Genomic DNA, 14,628 nt, shown 5'->3' on the forward strand with positions numbered 1-14,628 from the left:
TGTAAATGTCAGTGCTTATAGTGTTTAGGGCTTAGAAGGCCTTCAGTGTCACAATTCGGGGGATGTTATGCACTCTATGTCTTTGTTATTACACTGTTGTGTAATTTACCACGTCTAAATTTATCATGCTCCACATTTCCTTGAATTCATTACAAGGTATTTTGAATCTCTGTGTTATGGGTAACTCATGTTCTTTCCATTTATGGTGTCTTAAATGGAGTCAAAAGAGTACTTTCTTAAAATAGCGGAAAACACTGTAATTTAATTTGCGGTTGATCATACCCTGCATTGATTGCATTTAATTTTAGGAACCAAACGCCACTTTTAATACCTTTTTGGATTCACTTCGCCTTAACAGCGCGCTTTTCCTAAACAGGTTGTGTAAAGGAGTCTGTCGTTTACCAGCTGTGTGTGTGTGTGTGTGCGCGCGCGTGTGCGTGTGTGTGTGTATTGGCCTATTGAAATCATTGCAGAGCAGTGTCCCTGTTGCCATGGCAACGCAGGCTTCTGTGTCACTTTTCTCTCAGTCTTTCCCCTCCCTTTGCATTTCCCCTCCACTCCAGCGTGCGGTCATGTGACTGTGCTGACGTCACGCTGGAGAGGAAGGCAAGGGAGAGAGTTAGCTTTCTCGTGTGTGTGTGTGTGTGTTTTTTTTTTTTTTTTTTTTTTAAACAAACCCTCTTGCTCAAACGAGGAGTCTCTGGAAGTCTTGTGTGTCTCTGTAACTCAATCAGTCTTTCTCGTTTTCTCCCAGTTTGACTCCACATTGTTTTGCCGTTACTATTGTCGCCTGTTGCTTCCTCTTCTCCCGCCCCAAACTTAGCCTAGAGACAGTGTTGGGTGATGGACTGCTAAACAACTTGTACATCGCCACAAAGTGAGGTAAGCGTCGTGTTTTTTTTCGATGAATCTTTTACAGTAACTCGTGGTTGCGTCTGGAAGCACAGCTGAGCACTGAAAATGTTTCTGCTTTTCGTTGCACAGCAAAGAAGATTCCGATACTTGTTCAGGGAGAAGGGGGGGGGGGGGGGGCATTCAATGTATTAACTGACTGTACCACTTCATGCTAGCCTGCCTTTGGTCAACCGGAGTCAGGGATGTTATGAAACAGTGATGATAAAACAGCTACAAGCGATCTCTGATGAGAAGACGAGCGTGTTTCTACCTCGGCAAACACAGGCTGATCTTTTTTTGCAGGAAGTGATGGGGGTGTCTGTGGGAGAGGGTGGGTGATGTGTGCGAAGGGCTGAGAGTGTTTAGGTGCTCTCGAGCCACGAGTGATGGGCTGCACCACATGGCTTTTCCTCTCAAAGCATTCGAATGTTAGTGACAGTCGTGGGCTGCTGCTTCTGCCTGCCAAGGATTTAGAAGACGGTAGGGGGGGGGGGGGGGGGGGGGGGGCTGAGCAGCTGCCACCTGCCCCCCCCCCCCCCCCCACCCCCTCGGAGATAATGGGAAAAAGCATGAGGGCCGTGAGTATTTATGATTTCAAAGCACACAAAAGTAACAGGGTACGATAAGAGTTCCCCTGAATTTCTCTTGATGAGGGTCATGCTTAAGAATCCCCCCTCCCTCCTTTACAAGACCCGTCTTCCTGCACGCCCCAAACAAAAGCATGCCAGCCCAAATTTAGCCCAGAGAGGGCGGAAAGAAAGGGAAAAAACAATGTTTGTAGTCTTCCGAGAAAACTCTCACTCTTACTTTCTTTTCTTTTATTCATCTGCTGTGAGACCACACTATGCAGCAGGTCATTGTGTCCGTGTTGCAGGTTTATATTGGTATTCACGCTCCCTAATTAGAGGACATTTGTAGCTTTTATTGTGTTTCTCCCATAGTAATATATATATATATATATATATATATATATATATATATATATATATATATATATATATATATATATATATATATATATATATACACACACACACACACACATATATAGTTTGAGCATCGTCATCGTGATGTGTGTGTGCGCAATACTCACATCCTCAGGGTCTGCTGCGATGGTGATGTGCTGTAATATACAGAGAATCAACTGTAATATTAAAAGTGACCAGCAGAGGGACCCGTTTGGACATTCTCGTAAAATTAGCACGAATGTCACAGTAAATTATAACGCTTCAAACAACACACGGAGCAGCCCAGTGTGTTGTATACTTATGTTAACAGTGTCCTTTCACCATCGTTCCTGTCATACTGTGTTGCATGTTTTTGTTGTTGGGTTTTTTTGGGGTTTTTTTTTTGCCTATTAACTCATTCACTGCCAGGCGTTTCCTGAGCAGGGAATCCCTAGACTGCCAGGCATTTTCGAGCAATTTCACTCATTTTTCAAGCCCCGCAGAATATTGTGTACTATGACGATGTAAACACCAAAACCACCAAAAGAAATATCAGACTCTCTTCTTTCATCAAAAAAAAAAAGGTTGTCTCTAGCTTATACCTTTCTTTAGTAATCAGCAGTCAAATATTGGCTACTTTCAGCCAAATCTGTTTCTGGAAGAAAAAAACGGAGAAAACAGCATTTCTGTGAAAGCAGACAGCGCAAGCAGAACAATGACTTTGACAACAATTTTTTTTCCATCCATCCATTTTCTGAGCCGCTTCTCCTTACTAGGGTCGCGGGCGTGCCGGAGCCTATCCCAGATATCATCGGGCAGGAGGCGGGGTACACCCTGAACTGGTTGCCAGCCAATCGCAGGGCACATACAAACAAACAACCATTCGCACTCACATTCACACTTACGGGCAATTTAGAATTGTCAGTTAACCTACCATGCATGTTTTTGGGATGTGGGAGGAAACCGGAGTGCCCGGAGAAAACCCACGCAGGCACGGGGAGAACATGCAAACTCCACACAGGCGGGGTCAGTGATTGAACCCCGGTCCTCAGAACTGTGAGGCTGACGCTCTAACCAGTCGTCCACCATGCCGCCCAATTTATTTTCCTTTAGTAAAAATCTCAAACATCTGAACATAAAACAACACTGAAAAAGTACTTTTGACAGAAAAATAATTTATTTACAAGTATAACTGTACAGAATTTACATTGGACGCAAATTCATGAACAAATGGGCCTCCCACACTTGCACTTTTTTCCTCCAAATTCTCCTCCTCTACCGTTTGCTCAATAGGCCAGTTTTTTATCACCTTGGGCATAAAATCTAGCAAAGTTTTATCCACATCTAGATTTTATTCTTCTGTTGGCAGTGAATGGGATCTTGTGTGGTTGTCATTCTCTTTGAAACCAGTCACTACTTCTCCTTAAAGAACAACCTGTGCAGTTTAGAAACATAACTATTACTAAAAAATGCATTGTTGAAATTGCTGACGTGGAGAAAAAAAAGCTTTCAATTACCTTTTTTGTCTGCACTGCATACTGGAATGAGAGTCGAACGTCTACTGGATGCATAACCTGTGAGTTTTAAAAAATACATACCATTACTTGAGTATGTTTTATTGATGACTTGTTTTGCAAGGGTAAAAAAAAACAACATTACTTTTCTTCGTTGCAATCGTAAAGGACGTTCAACTCGCGGGTGTTGAATTCCTGCAAGATGGACGAAATGGAAAATTCAAATCAGTACTGGCAACAGATGTTACATTGTAATGTGAACTAGTGGGACTAAATTATGTTTTTATGTAACAAGGATTGAAGGAGCGTGTTTGCTCGCTAAATGTAGCTAACGCAAGCTGCAAACAAGTTCGTCTCCCTATCAGGAAGCTCCGAATGAAGCTCAGCTGCTTCCAGGCGATCCAGAGGCAGTTCACTCATCTGACGATGAGCATTTACTCAAATCCTGGTCGGCAGACGATCAGCTGGCAAGCGGCCGAGGATGTCACCATTTGGCCCGGCATTTTACGCAATAGCTTTGCTACAAAGCGATCCCTCGGAGCGTCATCCTTTATTTCCCCGCATGATCTAAGGCGTCACTCCTATGGGTCGCAGGAATCTTTTTCTTGCCTTGGCGCAATACATTTCTAGTACTGAAAGCTTTTCTGTTAGATGTTTTTTCATTTTGTCTTTTCTCTTTTCTGCCATTATGTTTGCCTTCTCTCATTGTCTCTTGGACCCCGCCGGCCCGCCCCCTCCTTCGACTTCCTCGTCTTCCTCTTCTTCCTCTGAGGGAGGGACGTTTACCTCAAGGCATTGTTGCCCTCTACAGGGTGCCAATCCTCATTGCAGTTACGCAGAGGCTAGACGTCACACATAAACCGAACAAGACCCTCCCCCACACATCCCCATTAAAAAAACGGCATTGATGTCTTTAGACGGCATTGGCAAGGAATAGATGGATTCTGAATGACGTCTTTGGACGGCATTGGCAAGGAATGAGTTAAGGACACAAATTCCGTCTGTTTACATTTCTCATTAAAAATTCAAGCAAGTTTTTCCTCCTGATTTTGAGATTGTAGGGTCAAAGCTGCAGCTGGACCGATGAACTGAACTAGTTTGCATAGAAAATGTACTTTCCCAACACTGATCCTGTATTATTTCATATTGCAATAGACACTACATCGCCAAAACTATTCACTCACCCATACACATATATATATATATATATATATATATATATATATATATATATATCCCTCCAAAAGTGTTGGAACGGCAAGGTCAATTCCTTTGTTTTTGTTGAATACTGAAGACATTTGGGTTTCAGATCAAAAGATGAATTCGAGACAAAAGTCCAGAATTCCATCTTTTATTTCATGGTATTTACATCTGGATGTGTTAAAAAAACGAAATACTTTTCAAGTGAGCAAAAGTATTGGAACATGTGACTGACGGGGCTTTCGAGTAGACTTTACACCGATTTGATCAGTTTGATCAGTTTCGGACGATAATTAGCATTTTATGCTGATCGGACAATCGGCTTTCATGTCATAATTTGCCAATCCGATCAATGACGTCATCGATCGGCTCCGCAAAAGACATTTACTCCGCGTCGCCGTCGTGTATGAATCCAAATGCTAGTTTAGTTTTAGCCTTGTCACGTGTCTTGTGGCGTAGTACTGTAACTATCTGACGGCCAATAAAGTTTTTTTCAATCTTGTCAGTGAAAAAACATGTCAGTGTGGGACTATTTTGCGGTGTCTCAGACAAACAACACGTAAGGTATTTGCAGTCTGTGCACAACTGAAGTACGTCGTGGGGAACGTCATCTAAATGCTTCACCTCAACAAATTTGATCGGGCACCTGAAGAATGTACACAAGGAGGACCGATGCAAACTCTGGACAACACCCGTCCATATAGCTGGGACAGTGAGAAAGTTAGAGTTCTCTGACGTTGACTATGTTGCACACGTCACCTGACCTTTGATATTTGCACATTCAATTAATACTTTTTATACTGTATATAATATAGTTTAGCGGTACGGCCGACTGGTTAGAGCGTCTGCCTCACAGTTCTGAAGACCGGGGTACAATTCCCGGCCCCGCCTGTGTGGAGTTTGCATGTTCTCCCCGTGCCTGCGTGGGTTTTCTCCGGGCACTCCGGTTTCCTCCCACATCCCAAAAACATGCATGCTAGGTTAATTGAATACTCTAAATTGCCCATAGGTGTGAATGTGAGTGTGAATGGTTGTATGTTTATATGTGATTGGCTGGCAACCAGTTCAGGGTGTACCCTGCCTGATGATAGCTGGGATAGGCTCCAGTACTCCCGCGGCCCTTGTGAGGATAAGCGGCTCAGAGAATGGATGGATAATATAGTTTATTTAGGTTTTATATTGAAGTTACTATTTGTACTGTCTTTTGTAGTCCCGTGGGCCCTTGAGTACTGTCATTTCAATCCTCTGTATGTGTTATGCATATTGCAGAATTGACAATAAAAATACCTTGTACCTAAATGTCTTCAGGATACAGTACAACAAAAACAAAGGTTTTTGTTTGTGTGTGTGTGTGTGTGTGTATATATATATATATATATATATTCTTCTTTGCATTAAAAAAAACAACAACTATATATTGTATATTGAAAAAGAGCCGTTGGTCTCCTGAACGAACCACCACCACAGACAGATATACTGGTAGCTTTATCAGACATCCTGCAGCTTTCTCCAGTGTGTGCGTATGTGCGCGCGCATACATACGGGCCTTCCTGAACAGAAAAACTAGTTTTATTGGTTGAAAGTTATGCTTGAATAATTCATGACATTTTTATGTACAACCCTAATTCCAATTAAGTTGGGATGTTGTGTTAAACATAAATAAAAACAGAATACAATGATTTGCAAATCATGTTCAACCTATATTTAATTGAATACACTACAAAGACAAGATATTTAATGTTCACACTGATAAACTTGTTTTTAGCAAATAATCATTAACTTAGAATTTTATGGCTGCAACACGTTCCAAAAAAGCTGGGACAGGGTCATGTTTACCACTGTGTTACATCACCTTTTCTTTTAACAACATTCAAGAAACGTTTGGGAACTGAGGACACTAATTGTTGAAGCTTTGTAGGTGAAATTCTTTCCCAGTCTTGCTTGACGTACAGCTTCAGCTGTTCAACAGTCCGGGGTCTCCGTTGTCATATTTTACGCTTCATAATGCGGCACGCATTTTCAATGGGAGATAGGTCTGGACTGCAGCCAGGCCAGTCTAGTACCCACACTCTTTTAGTACAAAGCCACACTGTTGTAACACGTACAGAATGTGGTTTGGCATTGACTTCCTGAAATAAGCAGGGGCGTCCATGAAAAAGATGTTGCTTGGATGGCAGCATATGTTTCTCCAAAACCTGTATGTGCCTTTCAGGATTAATGGCGCCTCCACAGATGTGTAAGTTACACATGCCATTGGCACTAACACAGCCCCATACCATCACAAATGCTGGCTTTTGAATTTTGCGTCCATAACAGTCCGCATTGTTCTTTTCCACTTTGGCCCGGAGGACATGACGTCCACAATTTCCAAAAACAATTTAGAATGTGGACTCATCGGACCACTGAACACTTTTCCACTTTGTATCAGTCCATCTTAGATGAGCTCGGGCCCAGAGAAGCCGGCGGCGTTTTTGGGTGTTGTTGAAAAATGGCTTTTGCACTTACGGATGTAGCGCCGAACTGTATTTACTGACATTGGTTTTCTGAAGTGTTCCTGAGCCCATGTGGTGATATCCTTTACCCATTGATGCCAGTTTTTGATGGAGTGCCGCCTGAGGATCGAAGGTCACGAGCATTCAATGTTGTTTTTCGGCCTTGCCGCTTACATGCAGTGATTTCTCCAGATTCTCTGAACCTTTTGATGATATTATGGACCGTAGATGATGAAATCCCTAAATTCCTTGCAATTGTACGTTGAAGGACATTGTCAAAACTGTTGGACTATTTTCTCACGCACTTGTTCACAAAGAGGTGAAGTTCGCCCCATCTTTGCTTGTGAATGACTGAGCAATTCAGGGAAGCTCCTTTTATACCCAATCATGGCACCCACCTGTTCCCAATTAGCCTATTCACCTGTGGGATGTTCCAAACAGGTGTTTGATGAGCATTCCTCAACTTTCTCAGTCTTTTTTGCCACCTGTCCCAGCTTTTTTGGAATGTGTTGCAGTCATATAATTCAGAGTTAATGATTATTTGCTAAAAACAATAAAGTTTATCAGTTTGAACATTAAATAACTTTGTAGTGTATTCAATTAAATATAGGTTGAACATGATTTACAAATCATTGTATTCTGTTTTTATTTATATTTAACATAACGTCCCAACTTCATTGGAATTGGGGTTGTACAGTATACACATATATTTATAATTTTAGATAAATCATTAACTGATTATTTTGCTATTTTCACCTCTTAACATGTCACCAGCTGTGAACCTTTTTTTTTTTAAAAAAAAAAAAAAGAGAGACCACCAAATAATAATAATAATGTCATTTGAGTATTACTTGAGCATTATTCTGAAGTGACACACATGCATGCATAATGCAGAACTGCAATGTTTGCCGCAAATACGGGTCGGATGCTACATTTGCTTTTGCTGAACTTCCGAAATTATATTTTTTTTAAAATACCACAAGCGAAGATAAACTTCTTTAAGGTTCCTATAACATCCTGTTTTGTACTTAAGAGGGTTTCATGAGGGTTTCATGTAACACGAGTGGAAACTAACTTGAAGGCAGTTTATGCAACCAGTGATTTATGACCACAGTCAGAAAGAAAGAAATGGAAAGTGTGTGAGTGAGTGAGTGAGAAAGAAAGGAACAGTTAAGATAATTGACAAATACTCAAGGAGTAAATTTTAATCTGATACTTTTAAAGTCTGAATGATCAGTCCTTAAAAAATTTATCTTTGGCTATCAAAAAAGGTAAGGTGTTCATCCATCCATCCATTTTCTGAGCCGCTTCTCCTCACTAGGGTCGCGGGCGTGCTGGAGCCTATCCCAGCTGTCATCGGGCAGGAGGCGGGGTACACCCTGAACTGGTTGCCAGCCAATCGCAGGGCACATAGGAACAAACAACCATTCGCACTCACAGTCATGCCTACGGGTAATTTAGAGTCTCCAATTCATGCATGTTTTTGGGATGTGGGAGGAAACCAGAGTGCCCGGAGAAAACCCACGCAGACACGGGGAGAACATGCAAACTCCACACAGGCGGGGCCGGGGATTGAACCCGGGTCCTCAGAACTGTGAGGCTGACACTCTAACCAGTCGGCCACCGTGCCAGGTAAGGTGTTATGAACAAAAAAAAAATCTTGTTGTGTAGAACCTCTGAGGCCAAACAAAATCCCTTCTGCAATGCATGTCGACCTAGACTATGACTGATTATGAAACAATATTCCTTATATAGGAAGTAATGGGAACTCAAAATAATCCAAGGTCAATCTGTTGCCATCATAAAATCTTTAACAACTTTAAAAGTCAGTGTTTAAGTAGTATTGTGTATTGTTCTTAAATTTAATTCACGTGTAAAAATAAGTTGCCCACTGTTCACATTATTTAAAAACAACAAAACACTCAAGAACTAAATGACAAAGTTTTAATGTAAAGGGGATTTGAGTCCTAATCGAACATCCGTGCTGTGAGGCACTAGTCATAAACAGGTGTTTCAGGTGTAACAGTATGACCCGCTCATTTTTTCCCTTTTCTTTCATGATGTAATTACAGCACGTGTGAGTCAAAAGTCCCTTTACTCATCCAGAATTGCACATTGACAACTTGATTATGTCAGAAAACACTAATACTAAAAAAGTGTTTTTCAACAATGTCCATTATTCCTAATGATTAAATATTGAACAATGTCCATCCCTCGTCATGTGACTATTTTCAGTGCATTCTACAAATGTCAAAACTTGCTTGTCTGCCATTGTGTTAGCTACTTCGCCCTTTGTTCACCATGGAATTCAACACAATTCACTGACCTTTCACAGTTTCCTTCCTTTGTCACCAAGGTCATCTTTTTAAAGAGGTTTTAGAGCTCCGTGTATTACCTGGGACATCATAAGTACGCTAAAAAAAATTAACTCTTTCAATGAACTTGAAAAAATGAACATGAAATGGCTTTTTTTAAGCACGAATCTGTTGGTTAATCTCACTGGACTTGTGTTGGGTCAACATAATATATATAATGTATTCAATGTAATTACAATGGTTAATGTATCCAAATTACTAGGATTGCACCCATTATATTTCACATATTTCTGACAATTAGATCATGAAGACATTACCAAACTGGAGTCATAATCAAAAGGTACAACTTCATTGTTATTCTGTCCTGTCTTAAATTTGAAAATACGTCTCATTTGTTTACAAATGCAATACAAGTGCAAGTACATAAGGAGGAAGGAATACATTTTACAAACCCCAATTCCAATGAAATTGGGACGCTGTGTAAAACATTAATAAAAACAGAAGACAATGGTTTGCAAATCCTTTTCAATGTATGTTCAATTGAATACACTAAAGGACAAGATATTCATTTTTCAAACTGATCCAGTTTTTTGTGAAAATATTCACTCATTTTGAATTTGATGTGTGCAACACATTCCAAAAAGCTGAGACAGGGACATGTTTACAACTGTGTTACATCACCTTTCCTTTTAACAACACTAATATCTAACATTTTCAGTTTTAACCACTTAAAGCGATCAAGCCATTTTACCGCATTGTGCACATTTTGTGTGCGTGAGGTTAAATCCTTCCCGTAAGGAATGTCTTGAACCAGATCAATATCCAAGTCTGGATCTGTACTTTTCCACGTTCACAGTCAGCTAACCTAACTTGTTGGCTACTATTTCCTTTTTATAAAGGAGAGTGTGAACATTTTGGGGCGATCCACAATCGCACCCATTCACTGACACGCGGCATGCTACGTACATCGCTCGCATGCATTTTGGTGATGGAGACCGCACTCCGATCTATTTCATTCACAGGAACATACTGTATGAAATAATAAATATTATGAAGTATTGTGGCGGCACGGTGGCCGACTGGTTAGAGCGTCAGCCTCACAGTTCTGAGGTGCGGGGTTCAATCCCCGTCCCCGCCTGTGTGGAGTTTGCATGTTCTCCCCGTGCCTGCGTGGGTTTTCTCCGGGTACTCCGGTTTCCTCCCACATCCCAAAAACATGCATGAATTGGAGACTCTAAATTGCCCGTAGGCATGACTGTGAGTGCGAATGGTTGTTTGTTCCTATGTGCCCTGCGATTGGCTGGCAACCAGTTCAGGGTGTACCCCGCCTCCTGCCCGATGACAGCTGGGATAGGCTCCAGCACGCCCGCGACCCTAGTGAGGAGAAGCGGCTCAGAAAATGGATGGATGGATGAAGTATTGTTTGTATAACACAATATATGCATAGTGTATAAATTGTATTTCTATGACTTAGCGGCGGCCGGCTGGGTCTCGATTCTCAAACTATCAAGCGATCACTTGTGCTTAAAACCCAGAAACGTATTTATTGTGCGTGTGAAAACAGGCATAAGGTGGACTTTACACAGATACGCGACCGCATTAACATATCAAAAATGGTTGTATGAAATTTGACCTCTTCCTATTTCCAGTTCTCATTTCCTGCCAAGACACTATTTCTATGGCAACACAGTGCAGTCTTTCTGGCTTCAGAATGATTAATGAGAACAAAAGGAGCAAGAGTAAAGCAGTAGTGTCCAGGAGTATCATCCTCCCAAACTGAGCGAAAAAGAATTGCATATAGGCATCTCAAGATGACTGAGAAGATTCATACATTCATGGCTGGAGTATCAAGTATCAGTATTTTAAATTCCTACAGTGCCAACACTCAAAGAGGCTTCATGTCGGCCCTGGACATCGAAGTAACAAAAGCCTTCACCCAGCCGTGCCGCCAGAGGAAACTCCATCTGCAGCGTCCAATAAGGTCCAACCTGAAATCCCCACGAAAATCTAAACACCAACTGTCAATCTTCCCACTATCGGGTGAGGCCCCATCGAAGACGTACGTGTGTGTGTGGCGGCGAAATCTCTGGTCAAGGGCAACCATAGCTAGCCAACACAAAAAAACAAATCCCTGTTCAGTGGCATCGACCAGGGTCGCCAGTTCTAAATCCCCATCAAAATCACAATGTGATTTTAGGTCTCTTGCCAGTGTGCTTGATCGGCCATCCCAGGTCTGCGTTGCAAACCTTCTCCTGCTAGATGTTTTTTGTGACTCACGTGGATCCTGACACCTTGTCGGCAGATATGGTAAAAATATGTCTTAAACCAAAACTGACATCGGTGTGAGATGTTTCGAACTAAAACACAAATATCAAAAGTCATTCAGAATAATTCAGAATGATGACAAGCTAGGTTGTCTTCTTGTCGTGAATTTATGGCCTTAATTTGTTGTTGTGAGGAAATTTGTGAACAAATTGTAGGACACTTTTAGTATTTCCTTTTAAAAAAAAAAAAATAAAAAAATAAAAAAAAAAATTATCTGATCTATCCGGGTTCAAATCCGGCCTCGCCTGTGTGGAGTTTGCATGTTCTCCCCATACCTGCGTGAGTTTTTACTCATCCCACATCCCAAAAACATGCATCGTAGGTTAATGGAAAACTCTAAATTGTCCGTAGGTATTAATGCGAGTGCGAATGGTTGTTTGTTTAGATGTGCCCTGCGATTGGCTGACTACCAGTTCAGCGAGTACCCTGCCTCTCGCCTATAGATAGCTGGGATAGGCTCTAGCACGCCTGCGGCCCTAGTGAGGATAAGCGGTATGGAAAATGGATGGATAGATGTATCTGATCTAGCTATGTACATTCTGAGTACGCAGAATTCCATAATTGAAATGAAAACATCTGTACGAGATAATCAAGTATGTTGCTCATGTGACATTGTTTTACGACAGGATACATGGCTTGCAAGGGTTGAACTGTGTTTCGTCAATAATATCGATGTCTTTTTATGGAGATGGCATTGTAAATCTAGTGATCAGCATACCTCCTGGAGGCCTTGATATATTATTACGCAAAAATATTCCCCTGATGCTTGACTACGCCACCTAGTGATACATGGACATGTCCTTAGTGATAGCCCAAAGACAAAAGGAAGTTTTGGATCTTTATGCATCAGACGCAATCGCCCTGGTGAACCAGGTTCTGATCAATCCCCGGCTTGTGTCCAGGTGGCATGTTGCCATTGTCAAAGTATCCAAATTAACCACTGATAATAGGATCATATTTCTGACACTTTGAGAATTCAAACATAATGCTGATCAATGTCTATATGCCTTACGATAACAGAGGTAAAGGCCCCAAATAAATATTTTTTTTCAAGCACTTGAAAGTGATTCTGTTCGGTTCGACACTTAGGCCCATTTTATCATTGGCCATTTTATCAGTTGCTGGACCACTGTGTCTCCGCTATACAGGCTCATCAGGCTACTTCACACGGGTCTGATCTGTATGAACACCATACTTAGATATCACTATTAATACGTTAGTTGCCCAAAGCTGCCTTCATTCGACTTGAAGAGACCCAAGGAAAGTCTGTGGCGATGGTGATTGAGTCATATACAGTTATACTGTACATGTAATAATCCGCTTAACATCGTGTACATCCTTGATTACATTTGGAATTATTCTACTATCCAATGTAATATGTATAGCAACCATTGAAGGTATATTGAGTATTACTCCTTTGTTAGTCTGGTGTCTGAAAGAAATGGGTGAATAATATACTGTATTCCAACCAACCTCACAACCAAATACTTCCTCTGCTCATTTATTCATTTTTAATCATTCTGATGTTTTATAAAAATGCAGCCCGACAGAAAAAGCTTTTTTGGGATAGACCGAGGGACAGTGAGGAAATGCAGCAACTAACCAATAGTTTTGAAATTGAAAGTAATATCGTTTGCCTCAAAAGGTTGTGCAATAAAATATTAAGGGTACCATCATTTTTGCCAAGGCCTGTTTCATAAGTTTTTTTTTTTAAATAATTAAGCAATGTCTAATTTTCACTGATTAATTATCACATACATACATTATTATTTATTTTTCTCTGATTCAAGTGATTTCTATGACCACTGTGGGTTTTTCCTTTCACTAACAGAGGGGTACTAAAGTTTTATACACGTGTAGATCAGTTTAACCCAGTGATTTCAACCAGCCTGCCGTAGCACACTAGTGTGCCGAGAGAGATCCTCAGGGGTGGAGTTGGAAATTATCCAGTTTCACCTCATTTGTTTGGAAATATGATTAATTACAAATACATCTTTGTTCATGTATGCCAGTACAAAAGTGACAGGCAGAACAATTAAATGCTCTTCGTAATGAAACAGATCTGTGTATCCACCTGTTGTCATTCATACAACAGAATAAGTCAGCTCTCTGCAAGTGTATCAGCTTTTGTTAAGGCTTTGCATGTGAAGAGGACCCCAATTGCAGAAATGAAGGCGACGTGGCAGATGCAATGATGGATTTATTTAACAAATCTAATGGAGATTGCGCTAGGTGCGGGGTTCTGGGGGTAGGATTTAATCAATGACTGGTTTGAGAGTTGATCAAGTGCAGGGTGCAAGGCAGGCAGCAAAATTGTGGATTTGTCTATAAAAACAGGTAACAAGGTACAGTCAATATCAGTGATACTGCAATAAAGAAAGTTGCTGGATGAACAGCTCGCGAGTTGTTGATGTAGCGACGTGATGGAGTTCTGGACTGGCTTAAATATGCCACTGATGAGATTGCTTGCACCTGGTCCAGCACCGCTTGTCTTTTCAATCCTGCACAATGGGAGGGGAGAAAAATAAAAATAAAAAAAATAAAAACACACAGAGAGAAAGGGCAGGGCTCAAGGAGCAGAGTCCGGAGACCTGACAGTATCCCCCCATCCACTGGTGCCACTCGGCGCACAACCCCAGCGACCGGGATGCTGGCGACGATAGTCGCAGATGAGCTCCCTATTCAACACCTTGCGGGCAGGAACCCAACGCCGCTCCTTCGGCCCATAACCCTCCCAGTCCACCAAGTACTGGACGCCCCGGTCCCTGCGACGCACATCTAAGAGCTTGCTGACGGTGAAGGCAGGATGACCGTCAATAAGCAGCGCAGGAGGCACAACGGACAGGTGTAACTTGTGAAACGTGGAAAGATGGATGAACCCGAAGATAGCTGAGGATCTTAAGGCGGACTGTACAGGGGTTTACCACGGCAGTAATTTGGT

The 14,628-nt window shown here is 41.6% G+C and overlaps 1 protein-coding gene across 3 annotated transcripts in view; it reads left to right on the plus strand.

The window, feature by feature from the left end:
* The first annotated feature begins 641 nt into the window (after positions 1–641).
* Positions 642–14,628, plus strand: part of LOC133479723 (neurocalcin-delta A) — a 65,500-nt gene continuing 51,513 nt past the window's right edge. Inside the window, exon 1 of one of the 3 annotated variants that reach the window (XM_061777047.1) lies at positions 642–882. The gene's annotated coding sequence lies outside the window, so the exon portion shown is untranslated. The remainder of the gene's footprint in view (positions 883–14,628) is intronic. The other 2 variants (XM_061777046.1, XM_061777048.1) reach the window with 2 other exon arrangements.

The sequence above is a fragment of the Phyllopteryx taeniolatus genome, chromosome 6 (assembly GCF_024500385.1).
Source record: "Phyllopteryx taeniolatus isolate TA_2022b chromosome 6, UOR_Ptae_1.2, whole genome shotgun sequence".
Classification (NCBI taxonomy): domain Eukaryota; kingdom Metazoa; phylum Chordata; class Actinopteri; order Syngnathiformes; family Syngnathidae; genus Phyllopteryx; species Phyllopteryx taeniolatus.